The sequence below is a fragment of the Mercenaria mercenaria genome, chromosome 1, assembly GCF_021730395.1.
Source record: "Mercenaria mercenaria strain notata chromosome 1, MADL_Memer_1, whole genome shotgun sequence".
Lineage (NCBI taxonomy): Eukaryota > Metazoa > Mollusca > Bivalvia > Venerida > Veneridae > Mercenaria > Mercenaria mercenaria.
In genome coordinates, this window is record NC_069361.1 from 117,982,022 (window position 1) to 117,994,308 (window position 12,287).

The window sequence follows — 12,287 nt, forward strand, 5'->3', positions numbered from 1 at the left end:
ATTATCCATATATATAATTAGACTAAATTTGATGCGAAACACTATCAATAGGTATAAGAATAATGAAGTTTTGTATGGCTAATGATTTTAACTAAACACATTGAATTGAACCTGGAAGTATAAAGTTATCAACTGATTTTGAGAAACTTTGAGATTTTGTTCAAACTTTAACTTCTACGGCATATTTGTGTCCCCAGGCGGTATCGATTATACCAGATGGGCCTTTTTGTCGTATGAAGTGAAGTTTTGAACGTCCGAAGATGTGATATCACGAAAGTCGAAACTTAATTCATTTTACATCTACTATATCCACATACTCGGCATCAAAGACTGAAATCTGGATGGAGGCACATGGCATGACAGTCATTTTACTTGAAAAATAAATAATTACGCGCGATTATCATTTGGTGGAACATTTTATTTTCACATCCAAATAAAATCAATCTGTTTCTGTCGGACACTTAAAACGACAATTGCGTTTTAATTATAAACATAAAATGGTACTAGTAAGACGCAAAATTCTTTTGAAGTATCAGACAATTTCAGATTTATGATATCATGATGAGAGACTTTTCCTGTTAGCCGTATGGGATAACTCCATTTTTTAAATGCACGGAACCAGAGCCTGACAGAGAGACATTGTGGGTTAATTCCCCCTTTGGTTCTTACATTTTACAAAGAAAGTCAGTCTTGAAATTCGGTGTGACCCTACCCTACCCCTACCCTATCAAAGTGTAAAAGTAAACAAAATGTTGCATAAATTACAAATTAAACAAATACACAATAGCAACAAAAACCTAAAGAAACGAGATTCGCAATGGACGGACCGTCAGGGGAGGTAACTAGAGTCACGGATTGGGACTAGTCCGATATGAAAGCGTTCAATGTCATGATATGGAAAAATATTGCACGATCGCGGTCCATTGAAACCCAATGGAAAATAATTTTAGGTATGTAATAATCATTTTTATTTCCTCTCGTGTATGATTTACAATCGTGCATTGTATACTGACTATACTGACATAATTTTATATAAAACCTAAATGTTTGGAGCAACACTAACGAGTTTTTACATTGTTCACATTGTTTTATCGTGTTTTTTTTTGTTGTTGTTGTTTTTGTTTTTTTGTTGTTTTTTAGGTAATCGCTCTAATATCCGTGCGATGATTATATTAATTGAAATGTTGTTTTATTTCATTTAATTTTCATTCTTTTCAATTTTAAAACCTCTTGTAAAATTCCTGCCCTTTCGGACAATTGGTATCAAAATGCACGAAAAAAAACGATCATAATAACGGATAAATTGAATGGGCGGATTAAAAGAAGTAAGGTTCATTCTAATGTTTGAAATCTCAAGGAATTTTAATCGAACTACAACTTCATACGTTAACTTCGCAAGAGACGTTGAAGGGGAAGGCGAAGGTTGAAATCTCAAACTCTCTAATATATCGTGATCTTTATTAGAAGTGTCATTTCTCGCTAGGCTTTTACTCATGTGAGATGAATGCCAATTGGCAGTATTTTTCTTTGAATGAAAAATTCGTACAGTAAGCATATTTGAAAAGAGGAATATATCTATAAAATCCTTTAGAATATTTTGTACTCTGTCTCCAACCCGTTAAGCTTACAAAAACGCTAACAATAACAAAGGTACACATATACTGCATTTCATTAAGTGCATTAAGAGTTTCTTCGTTCAACATCCATTAAACCTGACGGGAATATACATCAAAGGAATTGTAAAAAGACATGGAACTTGGTGGCCTCCACAAACTATATGTGTTATCATTTGGATAAACTAATCGAGACAAATGCATGAAAACCTGAAATATAAACAAACAACTGACATTTCAAAAGACCTGTTTTATAGAACGATAATATATAATTCTAATAAAAGGGTTTTTGCTCACTACATGCGCCTACCGTAAATTTATAGCCTGGAATTTTGAAGCTTAAAAAGGGAGATTGTATTCCTCTCGCTGTGTCGTTACCTTAGAATGGAAAACCTTTATCTCTTTAATGACAATTTTTTCCTAGCTCAAATATTGACTATGCTACTGTTGGAACTTGCGATAACCTGCCCTTCTACTGACATGATACATGATATGTTTGGTCCTTCTAAAATATTTATTTCGTACTTTTTTCCAAAGTGTATATTAAAGTCTATTAAATGGATAAATAGTGGTTTGTCTAATAATTAGAACACGATGTACTAATCATTTATCATATTCCTTCATCTTATGTAAGTATATCTCAAACGTTTTTAACATTATATTCGATTTCAATACATATTAATAACAAGAAGAAACGTACATCACCAATAATAATATTCCTGCACTATATGTAAGTATATTCCTAAATGTATTTAAAATAAAACACACCTAGTCTAAATAATGATAATCATTCACTATGTCTATGTATATTCCGAACAGTATAAAAAAAATCAATCCAATCTGAATCACAATAAAACTTTCTCATCAGCAACTGAATTCCTCCACTATATGTACATATATTCCTGATTATATGGAATTTCAGTCCGATTTAAATGTAACCAATAATCACATTCCTTCACTCTTCCTATGTATTATCCAAATGAAATAGAAAATTAACTCTGACTCTAAACAACTACTTCCAATATTCTGATCAATAACAAACAATGGTTAAGCATAAACGTATTGTTGTAAACTTTTCAAATACCCATTGATGAAAGCTGTCATCCGTATTGATTGTTGTTTTTCACCTTTTACAGTAAATGAGACTTCAGTATCGTTACAGCATTATAACATTCCATTCATGCAAACATCATTGTAATGCCTGAAAAATATATACACAGATCAAACAGATGTAAACACACTCAAGGAATGCAGCATCTCATACTTGAATCATATAGCGATGTATGTATGTTTATAGATAATTCGGTAATGCATGGCCTATATGCGTCGAATTATGATAAAATATACCTCATTGAATAATTAGGCAACGTAAACAAATCGAGGGTCAAGGAAAAAACAAATAAAAGAGTACAATTTGGTAACAGCTTATTTCATTGCTACACCATAAAAGTTATCCAATCGAGGTGAATCCACACACGTTACGGCATCAGAAGGTATGTAAAAACATCAAAATGAAGAACACAAAAATGCTCGAGCAACGTGTTCAAATACGAGTAAACCTAACAATACATATAGCAGAATAAATATATAACGCTTCGTTTTACATGTCTAACTTTAGGTGAAAATACAACAAAAAAGCAAACTTTACGATACCGCTCGGATTGTTCTACTTATTAAATAACTATCTTTAAATGCGGTTGTTTCTGTCATATATTCGTTAATCTATGTTTGTGTTTCAACCGGGGTTTTAGTACAAATGTCAAACAAAATTGACAGTGTATCTTGTTTAAACCGCTAAAAGTCAAATTCTAATCATAATGTTTGTTTTCGAAATTATTTTTTACGAATATTACCAGCTTTTGATAATAAGATATCATTGGAATGGCTTCTTTTTGAACTTACCTTACATTTGTGTTGTTTAAATAAATAATGACAGAACTCATTTTTAATGTTATTGTTGTACATTTTATTTAAGAAAAACACAGTACCCATTGTTTACGTTACGTTCTTAATGTTAATAAATAACTGGGAAACGAAAAAAAAAAAAAGGAAAAGAAGAATGTTCTCTTTTAATTTGAATATCATCGAGTTAGCATTTGCAGGTTAGTAGTCTAGTTAAGTGTAAGAAGTCCTGATGAAACCAATTCTTAAAGTAAATCAGGGAAGTTTTTTTTATAACATGCAAACATGTTAAAAACATTTAAAATATACAAACCTGTCACATAATCTGAAAAAGAAAACAACAACATACAAACAAAACAACTGAGCGTTAGCCCTTTACTAAAACTCCCACTGTTCAACCGTTACAAGACTTAAGAATAAACACATTTACTTATTATATTATAAATGATCAAAACGCTAAAAGGTACGAATAATATTTTACCTTAACTGGCAGTATTCCCTTTCTCGTCATGCTTGAGACGACTTGTGTTGTAGCTGACATTACTTCCATAAGTATACAATCTAAGTGAATTGAAATAAAATCATCATTTACTATGGAAAATGCATCAACCACTACAGGTTGCTACTCCAGTACCAATCATCTTCTTGTTGCTTACTGATGTCGCTTGAATCTTTATATTTCATGATATGCAGAATGACACTTCAAGAATAATTCAATTTATCTAAAAGGATAAAATTCCAGCATGGACTTAATTGCATCTTTGAAATTTTATCAACCACTGTTACCTACACTTTGCATTTATTCTCTTATGTAATAATTGTCGCAAAGCATGTTAGCTCTTGAAAGACTTTTCGGAGAAGACACTCGCTGAGCGTGAACTATTTGCAGTATTTCCTATGTTTTTTGTTTGATTTTTATCAGTTTTATAAGTCCAATCGGTTCTGCTGCAATATCAGTAATTTAGTTCAGGTATTTGCGAAGTAAGAGAAACTTACGTTGTGCTTTCTTTCAGCTTATTAATGGTATATCTTTGGAGCGGTACAAGCGGGAGTCTGCAAACATTTCAAAAATAGATAATATTCTTGCTCGTATTGCAAATCAAGTTTTAAAGAATGTCTTTTTCAAAATCTCAAATTAATCTGCGTCTTAAAATAACAAATGTTTTCTTTTCATATTTCAGTGTCTACAGCTGGACTGACAAATATAACCACATTTGACAAAACACGGATATTGATTTTTTATATTTTGTTTTTGTATTTTAAGAACATGTACAATATTCGTAATGGTCTGCCCGCTGTTTTACACAGTAAATGAAACTTTATGAAACATACAGGTCCATTGTTTGTATTATGTTTCGATTCGAGAAGATGATAAAAGTTTAACTAGTTTTTAGCTGCAACAACGAAAAATGCTGACTACTTCATTATATTGCAATTAGAAAGCCTATTTTCACATTTCTATCTTAAGTAATTCGACCGAATGTTTTATTTTTTAAAATTTATTTCTCATATTTAAAGCAGAACGTCGTGTGATGAGAAATGATAATAAATAATACTTACAGTTAAATTTGTTCAAATAACGTTACTGCTTTGTGATACATACTCCATGATTATTGAACCTGAGCTCTACTTTATATACCACTCACAAAGTACAGACGATACTGTTTGTAAACACCCTTGACTGTTGCTTTATTCTTCCAGCAAGTTGTTGAAAGTCCTTATTAATTAACAAAATAATAAAATTAATGAATTGTATAGTGTTATTACACAATTTACAATTTTTATATCCACATATCAAATAGAATAACTAACGTCTATATTCCCCAAATAACTAGAAGAAAATAATGAACATTGTAAATGGTTCGACATCAGCGATTGGTGGAAGTTGCTTTTTGTTCTCTGTAAATCAAAACACCTAACACCATTTGTCTTGACTATTCATTACAAATTTTCAAACAAACATTAAAACATCTCTCTTTAATGATTTTAAAATACTTATTGAATATTCAAATTTAGGAGCAATATGTTACCATGGTGCTTTCAAAAGAGGAACGGAAATTTTATATTGAGAATATTTTATTTTGATTTCATCAATTGATTTTAAGTTTGTATAGTATTCTTTAAATTCTTCTTGTTTTCCGTCGTCCGAAAGTTGTGTACAGCATATTATAGGCCTATTAGTCGACGGAATAGTAATAGATCTATTATTATATGTGTGCGTGAACGCGCGCGTGCGTGTATGTGTACGTGCGTACATGCGTGCGTGCGTGTGTATGTGCTTAAATTGCATATATTTTGAAGACAGCAATATCATGGAATATAGGACTAAGTGTGTCACACAGAATACACTAGCAAACGATAATAAGATGAACCAGACTAAGAATGGTATTCCTTAAGATGTCTAACAATACTCATTACCGCAAAGAAAACACTTTCGTTTCAATTCATTTAACTTTAATGATGTTTTGATAGCTATATTATTCAAATGAACAATGTTCTTTGAATATATTAAAATATACACGAACATGTTTGTATATTTGATAACAAAAATCTTAGGTAGGTTACCTGAGAAGCAAAAAATTGCTGTAAAACAAAATGCTGTACATATCCTTTATTATATGTCTGAAACGTCGCGTTATAAGGTAAAGTAATTAACAAACAGTTTCCGTAAAAATTGAAATTAGTCTGTAAGTGCACAAGTTTTGTTAAAAATGTTACTAGTACCTGAGGTTTGACATTTTCATTACATCTCATCTATACTGTTGTTTTATTGTGGCAAACACGTTTACATGAATTGAAATGTTTTGCATTCTATGAAATTATGCCATCTAAAAGAATGCCTGTAACGGATAAATGCATTTTGAATAATTAAATTTCATTGCTAAATCATATTTTTGCTTTACAAACTACAAAAATACTCTTGCTCACTTTTGAGAAAGTAAATTTTGCACATGATACAGTATCTTTCGTTTATGTTTGGATTGTTGATGAAATGTTCTTTCAAACCATGTTTTTTTCGGTTACGTCATGGGTGCGACTAACGCCCTAACACTTTATATTTCATTTGATGGGGTTAAAAGGTTGATCAATGAAAGGAAATTAAATACTTTACGGAAAGAATCTGAATATCCAGAGAGAGCTAACACCATTATCTTCATCAACGTATTGTCCTTAAATAACACCCACATGTTAATATTGAACACAGAATAGAAAAAAAAGTTATTTTATTTAATAGACTATAAGGACAATGGAAGAGGGATTTTTTGCTTAAGGAAATGGTGAAACGAGATTACCAGCTTCTGAAAAAAAACTATTCAGCTGAAGACTATCTTTATATTTATAATATTTTCAACTCGCTACTTGAATTTCGAACAAAATATGCAAAGAAATATATTGTACTTTTTAATTTTTAGACTAGAACATATATTATTGTTGAATACTGGATTTGTATCGCTTTAGACTTTACTGGAATACTAGAACATTATGTTATTGTTGTATACTGGTTTTGTATTGCTTTAGACTATACTGGAATACAAACATGCATGCATATGGACACACAAATACAATTTCATTTTTTATATCATACGTTGTTTGTAATACTTCTCGCTAAAATTGTCCTGTGATGTTTTAGCTACATCAACGGTTGCTGGACTGCCATTTACGCTTTCCACAAAGTACTTAGTTAAATATTTGAAGTCAGTCCGAAAAACACTAATTGTCGCTTTATTTATGTAGTGTTTCTGGTTAGTTTGTTGTACTACCATCAAATCTAAAATACTCTGAGAGTGTAGAAAACAGAGAAAAAAATGAAATCACCACAATCATAATACATTAAACAAGATTCTAATATATATAGGTTTACTTTGTTTACCGAGTTATGTCTTAATTAATAAAATAGTTGAACAATATTATATTTTCTGAATGCGCAATAGATTTGATTGCCAAAAAACATTTCGAACAGTATCGCCGGTAAACAATGGCAGTCAGAAATTTAATATACGCAATGAGTAGCTGTGAAGAACGTTTACACTGTTTAAGTCACACTAGTGCAAGTAATGATTCATTAAATACCAATACATAATTTTTCTTGTGAAATAATTTAGTCTGTTCATATAAACGTTTTAATACACATAACATTAACTTTTACCATGCTAATAAATGGCATAATCAATATTTAAATTTGTTTTAGTGGATGCATAGTTGGGTCAAGATAAATAGCCTATGACTGAAGTGAAAAGTTTTTGAGAATATTTATTTGACTCTATTCTCCTGAAACTAATGATAATTATTATGTGACGATTTCTGAAATGTCCTTAGGTAATGCTGATTATCATTAATGACACAAGATTGACATAACTTTGTGCACTTTTATACGAATAAGATATATATTTATTTGTAAGAAAAAGCCTTTTTCTTACAAATAAATATATATCTGTAATTCGTATAAAAGGTGACAATTTTTGTTAATTTATTTACTATTATTATTCATTTCCAGAGCAGTTGTGCTAAATGTCATACAATTATTTGGTAAAAAGTTTCTAAAAACCCCAAAATTTGTCAAAAATGGGTATGTGTTCACGGCGGAGTTTTCGTAAAATACTTTTAAAATCATAATATATCAAACCTGACGTCTGGCGGGATATAGAGAGCTACGTCACAACGTGACTGCGAATTTCCTTTCACATTTACAGTCTATTTCTTTAAAAATCACAAGTTACCTCTAGTTTCTTTGGTGTAGGTAATTATTTTCTCAGCTAGAATCATTTTAGTTGCCGACATTTCTGGGACTGTTTGCAGTTTACACAACCAACTTATACCACGCTGAAGAAAAATAAACCAAACGCGGTAAGATTTTACTTTCATTTTCAATGGATGAAAAACAAAACGATATAGCGATATTCAAAATAAATTAAATTGTTATAACGGTTATAATAATGAGAAACATGTTAATAATTGAATATTAAGACAACGGAAGATGTATTGCACTGACATATTTCATAATACAGATATACACAAAATTGGTGAGTAGTGGGCCAATGGCGCAGAGTCGCTCTTGTCCGCACAACAAACCCCTATTTTAAATAGGATCTATTTACTTTTGACTTCTATCCACACCATGGAAGCACATTTCAACCGAATTTTCAAACGCTCCATTAGTTGATCTCTAATGCTAGGGTTTTTATTCAATCTATTTCTTATTTTACTAGAACCAGATGTATATTATTACATACAGTTCCCGAAATAGGAGGAAAGAACATTCTGATATTTTGCTTGTTTCTTTTTTATTTCTATTTTTTTTAATACATACTAAAAACTATGTTGCGTTTGGGCTATAGCTTTTTAACCGCTTACCACAAAAGTCGTAATCACGAAAGTCGATATACGACGATGGGGAAGGTCGAAATTACGATGGTAAAAACTAAAAAAAAATGATATAATTAATACATAAAAAACGGCGGTGAAAGTCGAAATAACAAAACGAAACTGAAATTAAGTAAATTCGGGTTCTTACCATCATGGTTTTTATTTCATCATAGTAGTTTTGGCTATACGATTGCAATTTTATCTACTTTAACCGTAGTGTCATCGTAATATTTTATACTCTCGGATTCCAGATCAACGGGCACCTTTCCTTTTATCACTACTAATGAATCATCATTTTGTATTATTGATCCATACATTTATTTGAAAATTGGTAGGTGTCTTGACGTACTTATAGACACTAATATTAAATTGTTTTGAAAAAAGATACGATAGGAGTGATAAAATTATTCATTTTCCATTCAGAAAATCCATTCAAAATTCCAACTGTTTGAAAAAAAACGCAAGCGAATCGAGAAAAGATTAGATATAATTATTGAAACTAAATGCCATAAATATTGAATTTTTGTCTATTAAACCGCATATAAATCTTACGTAATTATCTGGAATTATTATTATTATTATTATTTACCAGATGTTTATTGCGCTCTTAAACGTTCAAAAGCGCTGTACAAATTACATCTCACAGAATGATATGGACACACAATACAACAAAAAATAAATATGTTAAAAAGATACTTATAAACATTGAAATTACCAAAGGTAGTTAGCTAGAATCAGGTTTGACTCAACATATTAATTATACTAGATGTTTTAAAGAACAATAAACAACAGTAAATAACTTCCATTGCACAGTCATACAATCATACAACAGCTTGCTTTCCAGTGCAAAATTAGTTTCCATAGACTTAGAAGAAAACAAATACTTCTAAATTTTAATTACTCTGTAAAATAAGCAGACGCCTCTGCTCAAACAGGGTTGGTTTTTACCTACAGTGTAGTCGGGTATTCTGAATCAGTTTTCATAAAATATAAAATTGGACTGATGCTTCAACATGTACAATATCGTTTATACATATTTATGAATAAATCATTAAATTGCCAATAAAAAGACATTATCTAAATTATGAAATATTACTTACTTGGCATAATATGTAGATTTCCCGACTTCCATGACCTCGGCTATTTCGAGTAATATCAGTGTATTCCGAATCACTGTTGCCATTAGTCAGTTATACTTGTAGAATCTGCCCAGCGATACTAGCTTTGTGAAATATACTTCAGAATGCTAAGAAAAACTTTATATTCGTTCAGATAACACAAAATGATGAGTAAAAGTTAAAGAATCTCGTAAGGTCATAATGAACGCTGTTTAAATTTATTGTTACAATTTCAACATTGAAACAAATCGCCGTTCAGTTTAACGCATAATAGCATATAAAATGGACCAGGCTAACTATTGACATGAATTCCAGACATTTTCAAATGAATGTGGTGACAATAATGTAAGCATCTTTTGAAGAAAATAGCTCCGTTTTTTTTTTGGTAAATACATGAATTAGCATCTCGACTCAATTATACTGTGTTTATTATAAAAAATAGCTCAACGTTATAACCTATGGTTGTTTAATATGCACAGATGCTTATTGCTTAAAGATTATCAACTTTTTTTCTTCTAATTTTTTCATGAGTATTTGTTGTCCTCAGCAGTAAAACGTTTAGAGTGAGCCACATTTAAGACTGATTCGGAATACCCGAGGAGATTGTACCAAGTTTTACTTAAAAATGATGTTATTTTGAAAATTGTTTTCTAAAAATTCACAAAAAGAGATAACACTTGCTGATGTGTTGTTAATTTTGTTTGAACGCTTATATCTGCTGCAATCATTCAAATATTTTTTGTTGAAATACACATGATTATATATGTTATTTATAAAAATCACAAGCGGTTTATCTGCCAATTCTACGTTTGCTGTAAAGTACCGAATTTAACAATAGATATCAAGCTACTTGTTTGAAAAATAAACAACAACAACATAAAAAAAGAAAACTATAAAATTACTAGGTTTTTCATTATTGAAATCATTACTATTCAACTTAAGAATCTTCTAATTCTGATGTCTGATGTTATAGATATCACTGTTTTTAATCCAACTTCTTCGAAAGCACAATATCAATCAGAAATCTATTAGCAAATTTGCAGGAAACTTAATTCCCAAAACGGCAAAATGTTTCTAAAACTCTGTTCGAGTTACGTAATTAAACACATTCAGTGGATATCCTGATATAAACAAACTTTGAAATCGTCACAGAAATAATCAGCTCCAGGTCTGAAATAGCGGCATTTGAAAAATATATCATATTTTATGCATACTGCAATCTCGTAAAATATGTTTTGTTCTTCAGTCGAATCCCTCTACGGTATAACTTTTGTGAGATTTCGTAAATCTACCGAAAACATGATCTTCAGGTTATTTCACGGAGCATTTTTCGGATCCCAAAATTGTCTTATGATTTTATGAGCGTTAAATTGCTTACAATGCTAGTACAGTTCCGAGCATGCTGCCCATACATATAATTGATATCTAAACATCAGTCTTGATATGTATGTCCGTTTTGACACGATATATTTTAGCAACTATCTCGGTACTTTTAATTAGATCATTATTGTATAAGTACTATTCGCGAGAATATTTTAGTGTGCTCAGCGGACAGTATAAAATTTAACATACATGGAATTATTTTACACGTAAGCGCTAAAGAAAAAGACCATACCATCGATCAACGCGATAATAAATACATACACTTACTACAGCTAAAAGCGAATATTTTCGTCTTTTTATTTTCTAAACCAGAAGTCTGATTCAAAGATATTCTTTTTATTTTATAATAGTATTACAAGATAATCAAACCGCGCTGACGAAGAAAGAAATCCGCAATCGCGTTATGGACGTTGTTTTTTTGTCGTGTGTTTTTTTTTGGTGTATCATATTAATATTTTCTTTTACGAAATATCCACCATGAACACATCAAAGAATGAGATATAACAAAATGAAAACTTTTCATCGTCGGGAAAATAAAATATGTGATGAGATATTTTATGCAAACTAACACGTACTTTTGAGCCCGAGTTTTTTCAAATATTTATATATAGTTTAAAAATCGATCTTTTGTTAATATTTAGAAACATCCAAAATGAAATTTCTTTACGTATGAGTAGAAAATTCGAATGCGGACCATTTTCACCCGAGTTATAACTTTTTTAAACTAACTTTTTCGTGCAAAATGCAGGTACCATTAGGGGGCGCTCTTCGAAACAATAAAAATTGGGAATTAAAAATATATGTATTTTCTGGAAATGCAGTCTTCAGCCTTTATTCAGATAAAATTTTATTTGTGTGCGTTAATTTTTGACATTTTCTATCTAAGTATGGAACTACCTTAAATATA

At 30.6% G+C, this 12,287-nt stretch overlaps 1 long non-coding RNA gene across 1 annotated transcript; it reads right to left on the reverse strand.

The window, feature by feature from the left end:
• Positions 1-4,000: 4,000 nt before the first annotated feature.
• LOC123561206 (uncharacterized) lies at positions 4,001-11,570 on the reverse strand. The gene is made up of 5 exons (XR_008366783.1): positions 9,980-11,570; positions 8,234-8,336; positions 5,076-5,232; positions 4,512-4,568; positions 4,001-4,076 (listed from the first exon to the last, which is right to left on the reverse strand). It is a non-coding gene; the product is annotated as an uncharacterized LOC123561206 (long non-coding RNA).
• Positions 11,571-12,287: the final 717 nt, after the last annotated feature.